We start from the raw sequence: 12,076 nt of genomic DNA, 5'->3' as shown, positions 1-12,076 counted from the left end.
TTGATGTCTCCACTGTTATTCTACAATGTAGAAAATAGTAAAAATAAAAATGTGTCCAAACTTTTGACTGGTACTGTACATGTAAAATGTTGCCTGGCACTTTACCCTTAAAGATAGATTTTTTTATTGAATTATTAAACTGTACAGCAGGAGGCTTAATATAATGTAAAGGTGATGTTTGTTCTTTTTTTATGTTTTAAAATCACAATATATTGCAAGATAAATCATAAGAAAATGAGTTTAATGTCAGGTTATTGTTGTGCAGCTTAAAATATTTTCTACAATGTCACTCGTATCTAGCCGGGCAAAACTGGTTGCTATGATGTCAGTATGATGTCATTACAACCAGTTTGACAACATTCATACCATTCGTACTGGGTAACCTGCTGAAGCTAATAAATATATACCTGAGCATTTACGGTATTTAACAGAATATTCACATGCAGTCTCTGAGAATGAAAAGTACCATGACGTCAAAAGTGATAATGGATAACAAGCACATTGAATGCTCTAGTTGTAAATTCATGCCCCCTTTCATAGTGGTAGGGTTGCGAAGGGAGGGTATATTACTGAAAAATGTCTAAGCTTACCAGTAAACTACCAGAAATGTGTTACCTTTCAAGGATGTTATATAATTTATCACAAGACATCTAGTGGTCCTTTTGTGTACATCAGAATATCACCGGTATTTGCAATTATCAATGGCCCTCTGTGTGGCCTTATCACATGTACAATTTATAACATTATCAAATAAGAAGATTCCCGGAATCAAGAGGGAATAATCAGGATAAATCAGGAATCCTCCGACCAGGATTTCTGTAAAACCTGGGAATTTGGGAAAAGTTACAGGAATTTTGCAACTCCATAGAACAGAGTGGGGCAGGTACAATTAACTAGGTCAATGTGTCTTCAATAAAGATAATATATTCATATACAATTTGGACTAGTGAAACCAAGAGACCAGTTGAATCTAGTGGTTTTTCAAATTGGATAGAGAGAATTAATGTTGCCTGAAAACAATCACATGTTCTACATTATTTCAAAGGACATAGGCCTGGTACTTATAAAAGTAAAAAAGCTACAGAACTAAATATGTAACAATCATATTTTCATATCTGTGGTACTCTATGAAGGCAGATGAAATCAAGAGGTTTGTCTTGTTATTGAAAGTAAAACATTATTTATAACCTCAGCACAGACATTGCAGGCAGGCATTTGGGACCTGCAATCCACTGTACTATAATTAAGCATTAAGGCCCGAGGAGGTTTGGTATATGGCCAATAAACTATGGCTAAGGGCTGTTCTTAAGCACAACACAACGCGGAGTGCCTCGATATAGCCCTTGATGTGGTATATTGGCTGAATACAATAAACCCTGAGGTGCCTTATTGATATTATAAACTGGTTAACAACATAATTAGACCAGTAAATAGTCATGTTTTTGTCGTACCCATGGTATACGGTCTGAAATAACACAGCTTTCAGCCAATCGGCATTCAAGGCTCGAACCACCCGGTTTATATTCAATATTCTTTTACCAAACATCTCTTTCCACCCCAAAACACCCAGAATAAAAACTTAATAAAAACCCAATAAAACTTCAAAATAAACCATTTGGTAAGGGGTGTTCTATATTCGTACACAACCAACCTCTAATGAACTAATCCCAGTTCCTGTTGGGGATGGCGGTGCAATGAATCAATGGTTGTTAATGGGGCATTGATAATTCCAGTCACAGTGAGGGCTGTGGGTCCCATGGGGCCTGGGCCATTGGCAGATCCATTATTCATGGTTCAACCTGTGCTTATAGAGAACACTGTCACCTGATCTGCAAAAATCAAACAGGGCCCAGTAAGTGTGATGCAACCCCCTCTCATGACCCAGGTGATCCGGTGGGGGGGTGGGGGATGAGGTGGGGCTGTTGGGGGTTTCTTGCCTTACTCCGCTACCTTACACTGGAAGTTCTCATAACAATGATGATTCCTCATCTTCAATGTATTCTTTCCCCCTGCTAATGACCGACCACAGTAATGAGACCGACAGCAAACAATATTGCTGCTGTGGAATTTGCCAGTGGGATGCTTTTAGTGGCTTATTTTCATTTAGTTTTAGTCTTAGATGGCATGTTTAGAGCCTTTTTATACCGCCATCCTGAAATTCATTTTCGCATATAATGGCCTATTGATAATGCAATAGAAACTGCAGTAGAATCTCATTGGTGTTTGAAAAGTATGTGTGATCATTCTCTTTCGGCCCATTTAAGGTATTTAGGCTGGAGTGAAGTGCAGTGATTAGATTGTAATGCAGGTTTGCAGTCATTGGGCCGTGATCAGAGCGAGGGGATTTTGCACATTGTGAAGTGGTTTATGCAAAAGGTAGTCATGCGTGGCTAGTGCACATACACACTTTAAGAGTTTATATTCTCTAGGAGATTTCACTGGGGAAAACAATGTTTATCAAACCTTAGTTGCAGGTGATGATTACCTCAGCAAAAGGTCAAGTGCCAAAGCACGTTTCCATTTTACAGGGCTGTCAATTGTTTAAGCAATGTTCATTTACCTGATTTTGGACCTGAGATTAAGTTGTGAGACGGGGACCACTTCCATTTCTTACTTTCATCACAAGGCTTTATTCTTAAAGGACTCAAATCAATTTCTGCGAAGAGCATAAATTGTTTGAGCGATGGTTTAAGCATTAGCCACTGAATTACATTTATTAAATGTAGATGTTGTGGAATCATGCAGCAAACAAATGGCACACAATATATTTATCTCGGGAATAGGCTGACGCAACAAGTTGAACACATATTTAAATTTCAATCAAACCTTATTTTCTTGTAACAAAAGACTCTTACTGTAACGGCTTTCTTCCGCTGAAGGAGAGGAGGACCAAAATGCAGCATGGAGTTAGAGTTCAATATGTTTAATCAAGACCATACACGAGAACACTACAAAACAACAAATGTGAAAACCGAAACAGTCCTATCTGGTGCAATGACAGAAGACAACCACCCACAAAGTACCCACAGAATATGGCTGCCTAAATATGGTTCCCAATCAGAGACAATGATAGACAGCTGCCTCTAATTGAGAACTAATCTAGGCAACCTACAAACTACCTAGAAAGGAAACAGCCCCATAAACAGACAAAAACCCCTAGACCAGACCAAACACATAAATTCCCCATGTCACACCCTGACCTAACCAAAATAATAAAGAAAACAAAGATAACTAAGGTCAGGGCGTGACACTTACGCTCTGACGTGGGTTGACGGTAGACTGTGGGGAGACAATTGTAGGGTTGAGTTTCTTTGGACATATTTTCCTTTTTTCTCCTTAGAGTGGTAATTTTCACTCGTTAATGTGAGTTATTCAAAGAAATGTTCCTTCACATTTTCAAACATTTATATTTTCCAACAGGGCTATACATTTGGGTGAGGTTTTTTTCTCGCCTGTGTAGTCTTGTTTCACTGCCAAAAATAAAATGAAACCATCTAGTGTCCAGTGAAATAACGCAATGTCATATACAGGTAGTGTCACGGCTTTCTTCCTAGGAAGGAGAGGTGGACCAAAACGCAGCGTGATTATAGTTCATGTTTTTTTAATAAGAAACTGAAACATGAACAAACTACAAAACAATAAACGTGAAAATCGTAACAGTCCTAACTGGTGCATCAAACACAAAGACAGGAAACAATCACCCACAAAATACCCAAAGAATATGGCTGCCTAAATATGGTTCCCAATCAGAGACAATGATAAACACCTGCCTCTGATTGAGAACCACTCTAGGCAACCATAGACTTACCTAGACAACTAAACTGAACACAACCCCATTAATCTAATAAACCCCTAGACAAGACGAAACACAATAAATCACCCATGTCACACCCTGGCCTAACTAAAATAATAAAGAAAACAAAGATAACTAAGGCCAGGGCGTGACAGTACCCCCCCCCCAAAGGTGCGGACTCCCGGCCGCACACCTAAACCCATAGGGGAGGGTCTGGGTGGGCGTTTGTCCACGGTGGCGGCTCTGGCGCGGGACGTGGACCCCACTCCACCATCGTCTTAGTCCGTTTTTGTAGCATCCTAGGAACGGCGACCCTACTAAATGGCCCCACTGGACTGAGGGGCAGCTCCGGACTTAGGTAGCTCAGGACTGAGAGGTAGCTCATGCTGGTTGACAGCTCTGGCAGCTTCTGGCTGAATGGCAGCTCTGGCAGCTCTTGGCTGAATGGCGCCTCTGGCGGATCCTGGCTGAATGGCGGCTCTGGCGGATCCTGGCTGAATGGCGGCTCTGGCGGATCCTGGCTGAATGGCAGCTCTGGCGAATCCTGGCTGACTGGCGGCTCTGGCGGATCCTGGCTGACTGGCGGCTCTGGAAGATTCCAGCTGACTGGCAGCTCTGGAAGATTCCGGCTGACTGGCGGCTCTGGAAGATTCCGGCTGACTGGCGGCTCTGGAAGATTCCGGCTGACTGGCGGCTCTGGAAGATTGCGGGAGACTCTGGCGGCTCTGGACAGGCGGGAGACTCTGGCGGCTCTGGACAGGCGGGAGACTTTGGCGGCTCTGGACAGGCGGGAGACTCTGGCGGCTCTGGTCAGGCTGGAGACTCTGGCGGCTCTGGTCAGGCGGGAGACTCTACTAGCGCTGGAGAGACGAGGCGCACTGTAGGCCTGGTGCGTGGTGCCAGCACTGGTGGTACTGGGCCGAGGACACGCACCTCAGGGCAAGTGCGGGGAGGAGAAACAGGGAGTACTGGGCTCTGGACACGCATAGGAAGCCTGGTGCGGGGGGCTGCCACCGGAGGGCTGGTGCGTGTAGGTGGCACTGGATAGATCGGACCGTGCAGGCGCACTGGAGCTCTTGAGCAACGAGCCTGCCCAACCTTACCTGGCCGATCCGAGGAGCTGGAATGTACCGCACCGGGCTATGCACCCGCACTGGAGAAACCGTGCGCTCCACAGAATAACACGGTGCCTGGCCGGTCTCTCTCGATTTCCGGTAAGCACAGGAAGTTGGCGCAGGTCTCCTACTTGGCTTCTCCATACTTCCTGTGTGCCACCCCCCAAGGAATTTTTGGGGGCTGACACTCGGGTTTCCAGCCCTGCTTCCGTGCTGCCTCTTCAAACCGCCGCCTCTCCGCTTTGGCTGCCTCCAGCTCTGCCTTGGGGCGGCGATATTCCCCTGTCTGTGTCCAGGGTCCATCACCGTCCAACTCGTCCTCCCATGTCCATTCCTCCTTGCGCTGCTCCTGCTGCCGCTTCTCCTGCTGCACCTTGGGGCGGCGACCCTCCCCTGGCTTTGCCCAGGGTCCTCTCCCGTCGAGGATTTCCTCCCACGTCCAGAAGTCCTGATTGTGCTGCTCCTGCTGGAGCTGCCTGTCACCACGCCACTTGTTCCTGTTGTGGTGGGTGATTCTGTCACGGTTTTCCTCCTCTTCGTCTGAAGAAGAGAGGCGAGAAGGATCGGAGGACCAATATGCGGCGTGATAAGTGTCCATGGTTTTAATAGGACAACTCAAACATGAACAGGAATACAAAACAAAAAACGTGAAAACCGAAACAGCCCTATCTGATGCAGAAAACACAAAGACATGAAACAATCACCCACCCAAAATACCCAAAGAATATGGCTGCCTAAATATGGTTCCCAATCAGAGACAATGATAAACACCTGCCTCTGATTGAGAACCACTCTAGGCAACCATAGACTTACCTAGACAACTAAACTGAAAACACAACCCCATTAATCTAATAAACCCCTAGTCAAGACGAAACACAATAAATCACCCATGTCACACCCTGGCCTAACCAAAATAATAAAGAAAACAAAGATAACTAAGGCCAGGGCGTGACAGGTAGCCTAGTCAAATAATTAACCTCCAATCACATTAACCATTACTCTCTTGCTGGAATTCCAATAACGGTCCGTATGTAGCCATATGTAGCTACTGCTCATGTTGGTATCTGTACTGACGGCGCAAGAGCCATGACAGGGAGACAGTGGAGTGGTAACACACGTGCAAGCAGTTGCTCCCGACGGCACTTGGGTACACTGCAGCATCCACTGAGAGGCTCCTGCTGCCAAGGGAATTCCTGACAGCTTGAAAGACATTTTGGACACTACAGTGAAAATGGTTAACTTTGTTAAAGCAAGGGCCATGAGCTCTCGTGTATTTTCTGCACTATGCAACGATATGGGCAGCGACCATGTAACGCTTTGATAACATACAGAAGTGTGCTGGTTATTTTTTTTAAATGAGAAACGAGCTTACAGTTTTCTTTACTGACCATAATTTTCACTTGTCTGACCGCTTGCATGATGATGAGTTTCTCACACGACTGACCTTTCTGGGTGATGTTTTTTCTCGGCTGAATGATCCGAATCTAGGATTACAGTGACTCTCCGCAACTATATTCAAAAATTGAGGCTATGATTAAGAAGTTGGAGCTCTTCTCTGACTGCATTAACAAGCACAAACACAGGTCTTTCCATCATTGTATGATTTTTTTGTGTGCAAATGAACTCAAGTTTACGGACAATGTCAAATGTGATATAGCGAAGCACCTGAGTGAGTTGGGTGCGCAATTACGCAGGTACTTTCCCGAAACGGATGACACAAACAACTGTATTCATTATCTCTTTCATGCCCTGCCTCTAGTACACTTAGGATATCTGAACAAGAGAGCCTCATCAAAATTGCAACAAGCGGTTCTGTGAAAATTTAATTTAATCTGAAGCCACTGCCAGATTTCTGGATTGGGCTACGCTCAAGAGTATTCTGTCTTGGCAAATCGCGTTGTTAAGACACTGATGCCCTTTGCAACCACGTACTTATGTGAGAGTGGATTCTTGGCCCTCACTAACATAACTAAATACAGGCACAGATTGTGTGTGGAAAATGATTTAAGACTTGAGACTCTCTCCGATAGAGTTATGTGTTTCCTTTCAAGCATTCCCTTCTCATTAACATGTGGTTAAAGTTATTCACAATTTTCGATGAACAATAAAGTTTTATATGTAAGATGGCTAAGTAAAGAGAAAATTATTGATTATTGTTATATTATTATTTGTGCCCTGGTACTATAAGAGCTCTGTCACTTCCCACGAGTGGGTTGTCACTTCACACTCATTCTCATGTTTAATAAATGTATCGTATAGTGTGTGTGTGGCAGGCTTACAATGATGGCAAAAAAAAAACATTTGAGAGGGCGCTGACCCTGGTGCTAGAGGGGGTACGCTGCTGGAGGTTGAATGTTTGAAGGAGTACGGGACTATAAAAAGTTTGGGAACCACTGCTCTAGACCAAGGTTCCCCAACTGGCGGCCCTGGTGGTTTTATTTTCTCAACAAAAATATACACTACCGTTAAAAAGTTTGGGACCACTTAGAAATGTTCTTGTTTTTGAAAGAAAAGCACATTTTCTATCCATTAACATAACATCAAATTGATTAAAAATACAGAGTAGACATTGTTAATGTTGTAAATGACTATTATAGCTGGAAACGGCAGATTTTTTATGGAACATCTACATAGGTGTACCTCACAAGTCCGCAACTGGCAGCTTCATTAAATAGTAACTGCAGAACACAGACACTGGACAGAGGAACTCTGCCTAGAAGGCCAGTATCCCAGAGTCGCCTCTTCACTGTTGACATTGAGAAGTTTTAGTGACCCCAAACTTTTGAACGGTAGTGTATATCAATTGTTTTATTTTTTATTCACTGTTGGATATAAGACTACAAACACAATGAAATCAGCTCCAATTGTTTTTAATTTAGGACATTTGTTCCCAAGTATTCTCACGCCCAATGAAGAGACACATGGTCGTATACAAAATGTCAGCAAGGTTTGACATTTAGTTTTAAAATCAAAGTTTATTTGTCATGTATGCCGAATACAACAGGTGTAGACCTTACAGTGAAATGCTTACTTATAGGCTCTAACCAACAGTGCAAAAAAAGGTATTAGGTGAACAATAGGTCAGCAAAGAAATAAAAACAACAGTAAAAATACAGTGAAAAATAACAGTAGCGAGGCTATATACAGGCACCGGTTAGTCGGACTGATTGAGGTAGTATGTACATGTAGATATGGTTAACCTGTTGCTTCTACTCGGGACGCTTGTGTCCCAACTAGAGCTCTGGAAATGCAAATGCGCTACGCTAAATGCTAATAGTATTAGTTAAAACTCAAAAGTTCATTAAAATACACATGCAGGGTATCGAATTAAAGCTACACTCGTTGTGAATCCAGGCAACAAGTCAGATTTTTAAAATGCTTTTCGGCGAAAGCATGAGAAGCTATTATCTGATAGCATGCAACACCCCAAAAGACCCACAGGGGACGTAAACAAAATAATTAGCATTTCGGCGTTACACAAACCGCACAATAAAATAGAAAACATTCATTACCTTTCACCATCTTCTTTGTTGGCACTCCTAGATGTCCCATAAACACTATTTGGGTCTTTATTTCGATTAAATCGGTCCATATAAAGCCTAGATATCGTTATATGTAGACTGTGTGATAAACGAAAAAAACATCATTTCAAAACGTAACGTCATTTTTTTAAATTCAAAAAGTCGACGATAAACTTTCACAAAACACTTTGAAATACGTTTGTAATGCAACTTTAGGTATTAGTAAACGTTAATAAGCGATAAAATTCATCAGGAGGCGATGTAAAGATCATTAGCTGTCCGTCTGGAAAAATGTCCGGCTAGAAACTCAACGAAAATATCCGGTCCTAGACCGGAGGAGATACGGTGTCCTGCATGTGTTTGACCAAGAAAAAACTCGAAGGGAAATGACAAGACTCTAGACACCGTGTGGAAGCTGTAGGTACTGCAACCTCAGTCAATTAATTGTGGTTCACCTTTATCAATGGGTTCAAGTGGCGCATGGATATATTTTCCCATTTTCAGTGATCAGTTTTTCCTGTGCTTTTCGATGTAAATGCCGTTCTGGTAAAGCCACAGCAGTGATTTAACCAGTTTTTTAAACATCTGAGTGTTTTCTATCCACACAGACTAAGCAAATGCATATACTATATTCCTGGCATGAGTAGCAGGGCGCTGAAATGTTGCGCGATTTTTAACAGAATGTTCAAAAAAGTAGAGGGTCGACTTAAGAGGTTAAAGTGACTATGCATTTATGATTAACAGAAGGTAGCAGTAGCGTAAAAGAGGGGTTGGCGGGTGGTGGCGGGACAATGCAGATAGCCCGGTTAGACAATGTGTGCGGGCACTGGTTGGTCTGGCCAATTGAGATAGTATGTACATGAATGTATAGTTAAAGTGACTATGCATATATGATAAAGAGAGAGTAGCAGCAGCATAAAAGAGGGTGTGGGGGGGGCACATAATGCAAATAGTAGCCATTTGATTACCTGTTCAGGTGTCTTATGGCTTGGGGGTAAAAACTGTTGAGATTCATTTTTGTCCTAGACCTGGCACTCCGGTACCGCTTGCCATGTGGTAGTAGAGAGAACAGTCTATGACTGGGATGGCTGGGGTCTTTGACAATTTTTAGGGCTTTCCTCTGACACTGCCTGGTATAGAGGTCCTGGATGGCAGGCAGTTTATCCCCAGTGGTGTACTGGGCCGTACGCACTACCCTCTGTAGTGCCTTGCGGTTGGAGGCCGAGCAATTGCCGTACCAGGCAGTGATGCAACCAGTCAGGATGCTCTCGATGGTGCAGCTGTAGAATCTTTTGAGGAACTGAGGACCCATGCCAAATATTTTTAGTTTCCTGAGGGGGAATAGGCTTTGTGGTGCCCTCTTCAGGACTGTCCTGGTGTGTTTAGACCATTCTAGAACTTGAAGCTCTCAACCTACTCCACTACAGCCTCGTCGATGAGAATAGCCACTAGGAGCCCTGCCTCTTGGTGAGCGGTTTCCTGTTTGCTTATTTCCTTATACAGCTGACTGAGTGCGGTCTTAGTGCCAGTATCCGTTTGTACTGGTAAATAAACAACCACGAAAGTATAGCTTAAAACTCTCTAGGCAAATAGTGTGGTCTGTATTTTATCACAAGATACTCTACTTCAGGAGAGCAAAATCTAGAGACTTCCTTCGATTTCGTGCACCAGCTGTTGTTTACAAATATGCACAGACCGCCCCCGCTCGTCTTACCAGAGTGTGCTGTTCTATCTTGCCGGTGCAGCATGTATCCCGCTAGCTGAATATCCATGACATCATTCAGCCACAATTCCGTGAAACATAAGATATTACAGTTTTTATGTCCCTTTGAGAGGGTATTCATGATCGTACCTCGTCTAATTTATTGTCCAATGATTGCATGTTGGCGAGGACTATTGATGGTAAGGGCAGCTTTCCCACTCGCTTTCTGCGTATCCTTATGAGGCACCCTGCTCTGTGTCCTCTGTACCTGTGTCTCTTCCTCTTGCAAATAACTGGGATGTTGGCCTTGTCGGGTGTTCGGAGAATGTCCTGTGTGTCCTGCTTGTTGAAGAAAAAATATTTGTCTAGTCCGAGGTGAGTGATCGCTGTCCTGATATCCAGAAGCTATTTTTGCCGTATTTCACGACTTCCGCCGAGGTCGGTCCTTGTTCGGGTGGCGGTCGACGTCACCGGTCTTCTAGCCATCGCCGATCCACCTTTCATTTTCCATTTGTTTTGTCTTGTTTTCCCGCACACCTGATTTGCATTCCCTCATTATTCGTCTTGCACTAACCCTCTGTTTCCCCCCATGTATGTGTGTGGAATTGTTATATGTAAATGTATGTGTACTCCAGGCTGGTTTGCACCGGGTTATTGTAACCTGTGTGTGTTTAGTTTTCTGAGTGCTGTGTTTTGTTCGCCTCAATATAAAGGGCTCCGTTTGCTATCCATTTCTGCTCTCCTGCGCTTGACTTTCCTGCAGCCAGTAACGCACTCCATTAAACAGGTGTAGAATTCTGTAATGGAGTGCGTAACTGGCTGCAGGGAAGTCAGGCTCAGGAGAGCAGAAATGGGAGGGGCCAAAAATCTACTGATTCTAGTTGATGATCTCTGCTCTAGACAGATCACTTACATGCTCTATCGACATGTGACATCTGTACATTTATCCAACCTCCTTTTTTCGGAGAAATGGCGTTAAAGATGCGAAATGGCGAAGAGGCAAAGGGTGTGTGAAAGTCAGAGGCCAACAATGTCTCCCAGGTAATTAACGTTTTCAAAGGGCAACATTCAGTGGACACATCATTGAGAGTCCAATGATTCACTTGGTGAATCATTAGAGAACTGGGCTGTGTGTCTCCGGCTGGCAACGACTCAACGTGCCTCTTCTTTCAATGTGCTGTGCCAGACACACTCTGTTGTGCTGTTTTTAGACATCTTAACCTGTTGCTTCTACTCGGGACGCTTGCGTCCCAACTAGAGCTCTGGAAATGCAAATGCGCTACGCTAAATGCTAATAGTATTAGTTAAAACTCAAAAGTTCATTAAAATACACATGCAGGGTATCGAATTAAAGCTACACTCGTTGTGAATCCAGGCAACAAGTCAGATTTTTAAAATGCTTTTCGGCGAAAGCATGAGAAGCTATTATGTGATAGCATGTAACACCCAAAAAGACCCACAGGGGACGTAAACAAAATAATTAGCATTTCGGCGTTACACAAACCGCACAATAAAATAGAAAACATTCATTACCTTTCACCATCTTCTTTGTTGGCACTCCTAGATGTCCCATAAACACTATTTGGGTCTTTATTTCGATTAAATCGGTCCATATAAAGCCTAGATATCGTTATATGTAGACTGTGTGATAAACGAAAAAACATAGTTTCAAAACGTAACGTCATTTTTTAAAATTCAAAAAGTCGACGATAAACTTTCACAAAACACTTCGAAATACGTTTGTAATGCAACTTTAGGTATTAGTAAACGTTAATAAGCGATAAAATTCATCAGGAGGCGATGTAAAGATCATTAGCTGTCCGTCTGGAAAAATGTCCGGCTCAACGAAAATATCCGGTCCCAGACCGGATTAGATACGGTGTCCTGTATGTGTTTGACCAAGAAAAAACTCGAAGGGAAATGACAAGACTCTAGACACCCTGTG

The sequence above is a fragment of the Oncorhynchus nerka genome, unplaced genomic scaffold (genome assembly GCF_034236695.1).
Source record: "Oncorhynchus nerka isolate Pitt River unplaced genomic scaffold, Oner_Uvic_2.0 unplaced_scaffold_36___fragment_4___debris, whole genome shotgun sequence".
NCBI lineage: Eukaryota > Metazoa > Chordata > Actinopteri > Salmoniformes > Salmonidae > Oncorhynchus > Oncorhynchus nerka.
This window is presented reverse-complemented; position numbering follows the sequence as displayed.